Genomic DNA, 13,174 nt, shown 5'->3' with positions numbered 1-13,174 from the left:
AAGCTGTTGTATCCCTAAAGCTATTATTAGATATAAAACTGTTACATTTGAAAACACGCAGTTAACATCGCTGCCAAACGTAATTACGTATCTCTTTTCATACCGTATACTTCACAAATACAAAGTCAATTTAATGACATAATAATGAACAAGTGATCACTATTTGCAGATAGCACGTTTTCAGTTGCGAACAGTTTCTGGCTTACTGGCGGGAAATCTTATTCAAATTTAATTTGATGATTACGAAGGTCTGCTAAGGTGAAAAGCTGGGTTAAACAGCTACGCGGAACAAAAAATGGTGGCGAAACGACGACTTCGCATCTGAGTTTGAAGGATTTGATGATGATCGTTATGATCTTGCCGTAGATGGTGATGTATGTACTGGTCTTATTCGCAATGTTCACCCTGGATGTTATTAGTGCAGACCTCCATGCCGCATGCTCATGCTCTTTCATAGAGCCTGTTAGTAAGGTCTTGGAGTTCACTGCTGGTGCCATTCATGATGCCAACGTCATCAGCAAAGCTCGAGTAACAGATGGGTCTGCAACCGATGGAAATAAAAGTGTGGTGGTCTTAGAGGGTCTCCTGCATTATCTTCTCAGCGAAATGCTTACCTCAAAACAGGCTTACCGCATTTAACTTTATGCTCACTTGTTAACGAAAATCACAGGCGTAGATTTAATAAAACAATATAATCATTGAAAAACACCCTAATGGCCAATAACATATGTTTTACTTTGAATAATGAAGGCACAACCTCATCAATTATCCACTGGGCATAGCAACAGAGTACTATCTCGGTACTATTTAAAGAGTCTTAGAACTGTGTGCCGATGTGGGAGATTACGTTGGGTTGTAGTTGTGTAATTTCATAATCACGTGGGCATGTCAAATGGCGTTAACCAAAACTAGTTTATCTTATCAATGCCAGCATTATAAGTGAAACATGGGCTAATAAAATCAGTGGCATTGAATTGCAAGGTTATACATTACTTCACTCATATAGAAAATACCAAAATAGGCGTGCACAACTTCACAGTGGAGGGATTTTAGTATATATACAAATAATATTGTTAAAGGCGCTAAGCTAGTTAAAATGATCACGATTATAAACTATGGATTAAATTAGATAGGATAGTTTTTGTCCAGAAAAAAGAATATATTCATTTACAATTTACCTATATAATGTATCAGAAAATTACAATTTCATGATTTGGTCAATACAGATGCATTTGTCCAATTAGAAAACGATATATGTAATTTTCAAAACATTAAAATAGTATTAGCTTGTGGCGATTTTAATGCGAGGGTAGGGCAGAAATCGGACTTTGCACGTAATGATCGACATGTTTCTCAAACAGCAGATGACGAAATAGATTTTTACATTCCACGGGTATGATAATCGAACTAACGTATTCGGCGACAGATTACAGGAGTTATGCTAAGCTCGTGATTTACGAATAGGTAACGGTCGAATAGGGAGCGATGAGAGTGTTGGTAAATTCACGCAGAATGGCGAAAGCGTGGTTGATTATTTGTTGGGTAGATACAATCATTTTGACCACATAAAGAATTTCTGTGTTCAAGATTTTACCGAATTTTCGAATCACTCACCACTAACATTTGATTTAAAAACAAATACAAAACAGGGGCGGATCTAGGATTTCTGGTTAGTGGGGGGGGGGGGTCGGGATATAGAAATATTTGCTGGGGGTCCAGGGGGCCGCTAGGGCTCCTGGTGGGTGCAGGGCAAAGCCCTGTTAGGGGGTCCAGGGTGGTCATGCCCCCGTAAGCTCCACGATTTTAGTTATTTCGAAGGCTTTGACAATAACTTCTCGAGCATGTCACGCCTTATATACTTTCATCAAAGTACCTTCTTATAATGCCAAAAAGTGCATAGTTTATCGTGTGGGTAAAGCCCCCCGTAAGCTTCACGATTTTAATGATTTTGAAGGCTTGGACAACCACTTCTCGAGCATGTCACGCCTTATATACTTTCATCAAAGCACCTTCTTAAAATGCCAAAAAAGTGCATAGTTTATAGTTTTGGGGGTCGTGGAGGCAAAGCCCCCCGGAAGCACCACGATTTTAGTGATTTTGAAGGCTTTGACAAGTTTAAATAGGTGATTTAGATCTAGTTAAGTGTGAAACATCGAATGAATTGACTTTACTTTGGCGATTTTAGGGGGGGGGGGAGGGTCGTATGAACGCTGAAAGCTATTACGTTTTGTAGTGGGATAGAAATTATAGTGATATGTTTTTTACGGATATAACTACAGGAGTTAATCGCTTATGCCAGGACCTATGTCAATGCAAAGAAAATAATCTAGATACGGATGAAATGGTCGACCGATTTACGTTGTTAAAAAAATAAAATGGAAATATATATTTTAAAAAGGCTCGAAAACAGCATAAATGCTCACAGTTTTCAAACACAAGTAACACATGATTTAATAACTAACGTTAACAAAAACGAAAGATATATATATATATATATATATATATATATATATATATATATATATATATATATTGAGAAGTTCAACACATACAACTTGTATAAAGAAGGTCATAGTAGATATGCGATGCTAATAGCGAAAAAAAGAAAACAGATGATAAGTATCAGTGCAGACAATGTTAGCGTAATTTGAACACAAAATCAATATCTTACAATGAATGAAATGCGATTAAAAAGACACATGAGTTTTGGAAATTAAAAAAAAAAGTCATTTAATAACACGGGTGATAATATTTACATAGATGCTTTTTTAAAGTTCCCTTCTTGAAATAAAAGTGACGAAGAAGAAGATGTTAACGAATATTTAACGAGTCACACTACAAATAACATGACGTCATGGACATTTGAAGAGTTGGGTAGTTTATTTACAAAGGAGGAAATTCGAAAGGCAATACAATTAGTGGGAATAAATAAATCTCATTCACTTAATAATATTATCTACGAATATTTTAAAGTGGGAAAGGAAGTCCTTGATACACCACTGGAAATATTAGTTAACTATATTCTTGAAAAACAGTCATTTCTAAAATCTTGGTCAAAGGGTGTAGCTATACCTATTTTCAAAAAAAGTGACTCATTCGACCCAAACAACCATCGAGGCATAACATTAGTGAGCTGTTTTGCCTAATTGTTTACAGCTGTTATACACGAACGACTTAAAAAGTGGGCTATTCTAAACGATAACACACAGACGCACAATTCGGATTCAAATCTGACTATAGTACAGTGGATGCTATTTTTCTTCTGAAGGCTTTCATAGATAAACAACTTAATAGTGAAAAGAAACCATACTGTTGCTATATTGACCAAAAGAAATGCTCTGATTCAATTTATCGAAACGGACCATGGTACAAGCTTATTAAGAGCGGCATTAACGGTAGATTGTTAAACATTATTCGTTCGATGTATGATGACGTGAAATTATGTAAAAACATATGGGAACGTTGTCGGATTTTTTTAATTGAGAAGTTGGATCATTATAAGGAGAGACAATATCGCCTATACTTTTTTCTCTTTTCGCTTACGACATAGAACTTTTTTAAGTAATAACAATGAAAACAGGATAACGTTAGACCAGCTAGTTATTTATTATTGTTTGCAGATGATGCTGTTACTTTGTCCAAAACACATCAAGGATTGCAAAAATCTTTAGAAAATCTCTATGAATATTGTGATAGATGGAAGCTGAAAGTAAATGTACAAGAAAACAAAATTAGTCATATATAAAAAGGGTGGAAATAATTCACAGAAAGCGCCTTTTTAGCTCACCTGAGCCATAGCTCGAGGTGAGCTATTGTGATCACTCAGCGTCCGGCGTCCGTCCGTCCGTCCGTCCGTCCGTCAGTCTGTAAACAATTTGTAAACATCATCTTCTACTAAACCATTGAGCCAATTTCAACTAATTTTCATGTGGAGCATCCCTAGGTCATGGGACAAAAGAATTGTTAAAAAAAATTTGATCACATAACCAAGATGGCCGCCATGACCATATATGGTAAAAACCTTAAAAAATCTTCTTGTCAGAAACCGCTCATCAGATTTTCAAAAAATTTCACAGGGATGACCTTTGAGGGCTCCCCTGAAAAAGTTGTTCAAAGAAATTTGATTCGTCAAAAAACATGGCCGCAGGAGCTCGTTGAACTTTGCATGTTTATTCGTTTTTGCCTATTTTGTGAAAACTTTCAAAAATCTTCCACATTTTTTGTCCGATCCTTTCCAAATTTGCACAGTGTCTTTATATCAATGAGGACACGAACCCTACAAAAAAATGAGCATTATTGGTCCATGAAGTACAGAATTACATCCCCTTGAATTGTGAAAATGGTGTTTATGCAATAAAGTCCAAATTTTTCATCCAATTCTTTCCAAACTTGTAAGGATTTAGCATGGTTCAAACAAGGGAAACAACTACGGTTTATGCATGTTCTTTTTATTACAGATTTGCCTCCCTTTAATTCAATCAAAATCTCATTTTACAGCAGAGATTCCAAATCTGACCTGTACATGAGCCCCATATTTACTGCTGGTGCTGTTACCTTTTCCCATTTGATCATTCTTAAGTATTGGTCTTGTAATGCTGCTACTGCTACTGCTACTGCTACTGCTACTACTACTACTACTACTACTACTACTACTACTACTACTACTACTACTACTACTACTACTACTACTACTACCTCTACTACTACTACTTCTACTACTACTACTACTACTACTACTACTACTACTACTACTACCACTACTACTACTACTACTACTACTACTACTACTACTACTACTACTACTACTACTACTACTACTACTACTACTACTACTAGTACTACTACTACTAGTACTACTACCACCACCACCACCACCACCACCACCACCACCACTACACCACCACCACGTCTACTATTACTACTTCTACTACTACTGCCACTACTACTACTACTTTTACCACTACTACTACTACTACTACTAGTACTACCACTACTACTACTACTACTACTACTACTACTTCTACTACTACTTCTACTACTACTACTACTACTACTTCTACTACTACTACTACTACTACTACTACTACTACTACAACTACTACTACTACTACTACTACTACTACTACTACTACTACTACTACTACTACTACTACTACTACTACACCACCACCACCACCACCACCACCATTCACAGTGACAAAAAACGTATTCACACAATGGCTGCTACTACAACTTATAGCCCATATAGGGGGGCATGCATGTTTTACAAACAGCCCTTGTTTCTATGGGATTTTAACCACAACTGTTCATATTTATCTCCGACACATATTTTTAGGTCACCTGTCATGAAGTGACACGGTGAGCTTATGTGATCGTGTGATGTCCGGCGTCCGTTGTGCGTGCCTGCGTGTGTCCGTGCGTCCGTCCGTCAACAATTTGTTTGTGTAGACAGTAGAGGTCACAGTTTGCATCCAATCTTGATGAAATTTGGTCAAAATGTTTATCTTGATGAAATCCGGTTTGGGATTGTATTTGGGTCATCTGGGGTCAAAAACAAGGTCACTAGGTCAAATAATAGAACAACCTTCTGTAGACAATAGAGGTCACAGTTTTCATCCAATCTTTATGAAATTTGGTCAGAATGTTTATCTTGATGAAATCTGGGTTGGGATTTTATTTGGGTCATCTGGGGTCAAAAACTAGGTCACTAGGTCAAATAATAGAAAAACCTTGTGTAGACATTAGAGATCACAGTTTTCATCCAACCTTTATGAAATTTGGTCAGAATTCTTGATGAAATCTGGGTGGGATTGTATTTGGGTCATCTGGGGTAAAAATCTAGGTCAAATAAATAGAAAAACCTTGTGTTGACAATAGAGGTCACAGTTTTCATCCAATATTTATGAACTGTTGTCAGAATGTTTATCTTGATGAAATCTGGATTGGGATTGTATTTGGGTCATCTAGAGTTAGGAACTAGGTCACTAGGTCAAATCATAGTAAAACATTGTGTAGACAATAGAGGTCATAGTTTTCATCTGATCTTAATGAGTCAGGTGAGCGATTCAGGGCCATCATGGCCCTCTTGTTTATAATAATGAGCAAACAGAAATGGTCAAATCATTTAACTATCTCGGCATTGTACTATCAAGTGGTGGGTCAGGCTTTAACTAATTGTTTATTATATAGGACACTATGTTATATGAGAAACGGTACGGAACATATTATACGATGTAAAAATTGGATAACCAAATTTAGAGACTTGCTTCAAAATACTGGCTTTGTAGATGTATGGATGAATCCAGAGTCAGTAAATTCAAATGTATTCATCCCTATATTTAAAACAAGACTTATTGATATGTACAAAGGTGGTGAAATGATTTAAATGTTAAAAGTTCATTTACATTATACAAAGAGTTGAAACATCGATTTGAATTTTCTGATTACCTTAACATAATCCAAAACTTTAATTTAAGAAAAAAACCATATAAAAACTAATTAAAGACTTTCATCACATATATTAAAAATTTAATCTGGTACATGTATAAATATTCCTTGAAACGAACGTATATGTAATATATGTAGCTCAAATGATATAGCGGACGGATATCATTTTGTAATAGTATGTCCTCTTTAAACTCATATGAGAAAAATGTATATCGACACATGCTATAATTACCGACCTAGTATGCATAAATGTATCCTTTTGTTAACAAATACTAGCACTTAAGTTCTAACAAATCTCGCGAAATATGGTAAACATGTTTTTAAAATGAATACTGAGACATTGAATGCAAACGTTTAGTAATATAATGGCCTGATCTGCATTATTTAACACATTTTATATAATATTTTGGTCACTTTCGCATTTCTTTTGCATGTGCTTTTTGCTTATATATTGTCAGGTTTGTATTTATAACGAAGAACTAGACTTGTTCAAGTTATACGAATAAACTTTCTGATCTTGATTTTAAATTGTCAATATGTTTTGGAAAAAACACTGAGTGAAAATGAACATTTTAGTAGGATAACTTATACAACTTTCGCACACAGATAGCCAAGGAAATTACTTAATATGAATGCATATATATCAGAAAGGCACATATTGCCTAATTTAACTGTATATGCATCGCAAATTGTGAAAGTCACAGTTTCATCATTTTATAAAGCTAGATTTATCATAACATTATTGGTATAATATTCAATGATATTCTCTGTCGCTTGTTATGTGTGAGCTTCCAAACGAAGTGAAATAAAGCATCCTGATTAATTGTTAAACTTTTTGTTTTATAGTTTAGCCTTATTTTGTTTTACTAAGACTCAATTAAAACGCGATTTCGTTCATTTGACGTCGCGCCATCGGATTGTTTTCAGATAAAGAAAAAATCAGCCAGGGGCCGATGTTTGTATTGTGCCGAATAAGCAATGATGGCACGGTAGTGACGTTAACTTGATGTACGTCAATGTGTTACTATCCAGAATAACAACACGTATTATACGTCATAAATACGCACCTGTTTAAGTATTGCTTTCATTTATTGCATTAAAGACATATATCCTTCCTTACATATTTTCATAATAAATAGATAACAACGTAACAAGTCTTTTAGGAATGTAACACTTCTTAATATTAATAGAAGTTTGAGTAGTTGAGTTTGAAATATTTATCAAATATTCAATAAATAAATAGTTGCTGAATTATAAAGGGAAAACAACTTTGAAACTTGGATTTGCTCCCTTGATCTACTGAAAATTGCTCATGATCTCGTTACTTCAATCGACGGTACATACATCCAGCTTTCCAAATATTTCAAGAACGTTGAACCACTTCATTTTAATTGAACGTGTTAAAAATTAAAGGCTTAGTTTAATCAACCGCGTATACTTGAATCCCCCTCCCCACAACCCCCCCCCCCCCCCAAACAACAACAACACAAGAACAACAAAAAAAAACCCAAACAAAAACCAAACAAAACAGCAACAACAGCAAAAGCGATAGACTACACTTTGTATTAGCATTTTGCTGTGGTGATCTCTATCTTACCGGCTCAAAAGACGGACTACTGGCTACTGTACTTGGATTATTGGAAATACTGCAAAAATGACTAATTGCATTTACTTAAATAATACTAATAAAACAAAATGATACCACTTTTCATAATATAATACTTAAAAAAGTCCCAACAAATCTGGCAGGATTTTCTTGTGATGGTAAACATTGTTTGTGAGAACAAGGAACGACAACTCTGCATAGAGATTGTTAAACGATGTCTCTAAATACAACTTACATACGTATTTTAAAGTACCACCAACATAAACTGGAGCATCAACGTGAAAATTTATTTAAAATTGTAATGTGTGTAATACATATCAATCTAAACGATAAACTTTCAGAAAAAAGAAAAAACAAGTGAGTACTTGAAATGTAAAAATGCGGTGATTTATTAATATACATGCAAGTACAGTGTACGATGTTCCGTATGGTACAAGAATAAACATATATCAGATACAACGTTTTTACGAAAAACAACAACATTTCTTATATTTGTAAGTGTACAAACACAATAGTTTCTTCATCGCGGAATCATAACGAGAGCGCGACTCTTTATTACGATTGCGTTACAAAGTCACAATGTCACACTGTTCCCTTGTTATTTTAATGCATTGTATTATAAATCGGTATGTCACAATGTCACACTGTTCCCTTGTTATTTTAATGCATTGTATTATAAATCGGTATTTTATGGTGTTAAGCATAATGAACAGTATCGTGCTATTTTGAAAATACAAATGTTGTCGTTTCATGCATACATTCAGCACGATGAATACTGAATAGCAAGAAATGCTTGGATATTACATTTTGATATTGTCATAGAGATAACTGATTCCGGCGGATGCTGCTTTTACCGAGATCTGATCGGATATAGCAGCACTGGTGAAAGCCTGCATGGACACGCACTGATATGCATCACTGCTTTAAAAAAAAGTGATCTTTGGAGAAAGGTGCCGCTTTACAATATCAATATGACCATATTGGTTTGGCAGAACGCAGTACTGGACGTCAAGGGCATACATTCTAGGGACGGAGACAGTAAACTTCCCAGATGCAACGTCATGACCTTGACCTTCATTGTTTACCGCCTTTTTGAAGATAATATCCTGTCCTGGCGATAGTGTCCATGGACCTTCAGTAATTCGGGCGTAAAAATGAACCTGTTGAATCACTAGCTGATCTAAAAATAAACAGTCATGAAATATATAATTTAATTTTGCATACGAGGAGTGTGTACTGTACGCGCGAATGGAATTATATTATTAATAACGAAAAATAACGAAAATAATGATCTAATGAAGTAACAATTTATAACTTAAATTTGATGTTAAGAAGGAACGCTTGTTTGTAGGTATGCTGAGTTGATAGAATTAAAAGTTGCACATATTAGAATATTTAACGAAAACTTAATAAGCATTTCTATAAAGTCATATAGAAACTGTAAAAACATAAACAGGAGACAAATGCTTGCCACTAATCTTTTATTTAGCCATGCAATTCCTGCATGAAGACCTCTGTACAATTATGATACAATATTACTAATTATTATTATTATTTACATTTGTATGCACAATAAATCAAACAAATAACGTTACAAACCAGTTTTCAGAGTTGCGATGACGGCATTAATTAGCTCGTACGTTTGCTCGCGTTTACGGAAATAGCTCTTTGTATTACACTTCCCTTAGTTCTAGTTTTGTGCTAAATTATATCCCTTAATGAAACACTGTTAACGAAACTACACAAACACTCAATATGTTCCGATATTTGTCCCAAAACTAATTTGGGGCAGATATTTGACAGCATTTTCATTATCCAATTTGTACTGACATGATATTCAAAGCATCACAAAATAAAGCATTAAATGATCTTGAACGGTAATACAATTAAAGTGAGCGTAAAGACTGAAAGTAAAATTAATGTATCCGCAAAGATGAGTAAAATTGATGTATCCGCAAAGATGAGTAAAATCAATGTATCCGCAAAGGTAAGTAAAATTAATGTATCCGCAAAGACGAATAAAATTAATGTATCCGCAAAGATGAGTAAAATCAATGTATCCGCAAAGATGAGTAAAATCAATGTATCCGCAAAGATGAGTTAAATTGATCTATATGCAAATAGCAACGAGTGATAAATAAGCATTGACCAGCATTTCCTATGCTACTAACAGACGAACGACATTTGTTGGGTATAATTAACTTTATTTAAATTTCACTGTATATGAAGAAAAAAGACTACAAACCTTTCGGCAGTGCATTTATATAATTCATTTCAGCTTTTATCGATGCTTATTCATCGCTGCTACAGCATATATATATACACACACAACCAAAACAAAACAACATCTAATTCCGTTTCTGCGCGGTGCATGGTAAACTTTACACCAGTCACAAATAATATTGAATAAAAATGTTGTTAAAACTTACGCTGTGTTGTTAATTTGTCAAGGAAAAACAATACATACAACGTGAATTTTAATAATATAGTTGCGTACAAGTGAATATTGCAAATACAATAGGCATAGGAAGACATAAAGCTTCCGTTTTATTCTTTTAAATGACCGACTCAGCGAAATACATTTTACTCGCTTGATGAAAGTTAAGAGAGGAGGACTGCAAGATCGTCACAAAGTAAAACAGCTGCTTATACTTTGTCCCTGTTGCCTAATAATCGTGATGCTTGATAGATTACAGTACTAAATGATAACCCGTATTGAATATACACGGACGTTAAAGACGAAAATGCCTTACAAAGCCTAGGTTACAAATACTTAGACAAATGTATTTCATATATCATTATAAATTTATCACACCGCAACTATCTACAATGACGTTCCTAGTTGATTAATACCAAAAGAAGGCCGACATGACCGGCATTCGAGTCATATATTGCTATGTTTGGACGACACAACTTTTGTACATGATTTCACGATTTGCACCAAATATACTATTTAGGCGTTTTTGTAAATTAATTAAATATATTTTCTTTATATATTTTCTTTTTATGAGTGCTTGAACATTGTAAACATATCATATTAATAAAATGCCATCGCGTGTCATCTTTATTGCACAGTATTGTTAAGGACTGTGAATGCTACATTATTGTTGACAATTATAAGTATTTTGAGTGTCAAAATGTATTGACTATACAATATTGTTCAGGATTGTCCTTGATATACTCTTGTTGAACATTATAAGTATTTTGAGTGTCAATATGCATAGGCTTTACAATTTATGTGTGAATGTATCTAAGCCATATTGCTACCATTTAGTTTGAACGGTTACTCTTTGTTGTAAATGTTTAATGTTTTTGTGCACATAAGTTCAATGTCGGTTATACATGCATGTCATTCAATATTTCCATGTGCTTTATAACTTGTCTCTAACAAAACAATTGTAATCGAATTGAACACGCATAGATCCGTGTTTCAAGTTCATACATTTTCTGATGCTTGTTAACTTTCTTTAAGCCAACAAAATCATTATCGAAAAGAAAACGTAGATTTCTTCGGCCCATGATTGCAATGTGGCTACGTTTCCTAGTATTATGTTTTAACATGTTAACTAAAATAATATGTGCATTTTAAATTATATAAAGCTTTACTCGATTTACTTAAAACAAAGTCAGCTTCTATGGTACACTTTCCAATACGTTAATTTGATTTTTTTAACTGACTTATCCGTATTTATACGTCTAGATAAGTACGGTACACACTGCATCCTTACTTTATCGTGAGCAAGAACATCTAGTCACATAAAGATTATTTGTTACTTTCAAAACAGGTAAAGCAAGAATTTGTAAAAATAAGTGAACACCAAACATACAAAGCCGCATATTGTTATCGCATGCAGATGATTCAAGTAATGTTTTAGATTTGTTTTACTGATACTGGGCATACAATTTAATTATTGAGGTAGGATTATTTGATTTGCATCTGCAAAATTTTGTATCATAAAGTCAAATACCTTCTTGTTTGAATATGTACGTTGAACAGTGTTTGTATGTGCAAATATACATGTAACAATAGTTTCGTGTAAGTTTTGCGATGTATATATTAATTGTACAAATCAATGAAACGTTACCAGAGAAAACATGTTTCAGGTACAAGATGGATTTGTCTGATTTGCAATTGTTAAGTAAACGGAAAATCTTCTAATTTTCTTCTAATAATTTTGTCTTAATTGAAGTCCTTGTTTTTTAGTTTTGTTCTTGATAAACTCAATCCCAACCTTCTATGTTTATTTTTGCATTATAATGTTTAGTTTATGTGTCCCTTGGTACAACGTTCACTAATTCAATACAAATTAATAACCGATTCGTTTAAAATATGATTGTGTAATGATGCAGCGGAATAAATGGAACGTAATGATAAAATGTAGCACATATGTGTTTGCCGATTAACGTACGTTTATTACGCGAACATAAATTTAAGCCTTTTTAAAATATACAAATACGCTTTTGCTCTCTATTAGAAACACAAACACAACTGAATATAAATACTGTTATTGTATGCCGATTTCATATCATTTCGCAATCATACCATGCTATGACGCCATGTGGCGTCTGTAACACAGTCAATGCTAATACGTATGTATGTGCTCACAACATTTGTTTAAATGACCTACAGACAAGAACACATTATGAAGTTGCAGTTCGTGAATTATGTAGCACATTTTTTATTTTGAATTATGTATGTAGCACACACATATTCATTAAATGTATGCTTTGTGTAAGAAATAAATTCAACTTATATTTGGACATACGATATGTTGCATGTTGAACTAACACATACGATATGTTGCATGCTGAACTAACACATACGATATGTTGCATGTTGAACTGACACATACGATATGTTGCATGTTGAACTGACACATACGATATGTTGCATGTTGAACTGACACATACGGTATGTTGCATGTTGAACTGACACATACGACATGTTGCATGTTGAACTAACACATACGATATGTTGCACGTTGAACTAACACATACGATATGTTGCATGTTGAACTAACACATACGATATGTTGCATGTTGAACTAACACATACGATATGTTGCATGTTGAACTAACACATACGATATGTTGCATGTTGAACTAACACATACGATATAT

This window comes from Dreissena polymorpha, chromosome 6, assembly GCF_020536995.1.
Source record: "Dreissena polymorpha isolate Duluth1 chromosome 6, UMN_Dpol_1.0, whole genome shotgun sequence".
NCBI lineage: Eukaryota > Metazoa > Mollusca > Bivalvia > Myida > Dreissenidae > Dreissena > Dreissena polymorpha.
The sequence above is the reverse complement of the archived record's forward strand: the minus strand, read 5'-3'. Positions refer to the sequence as shown.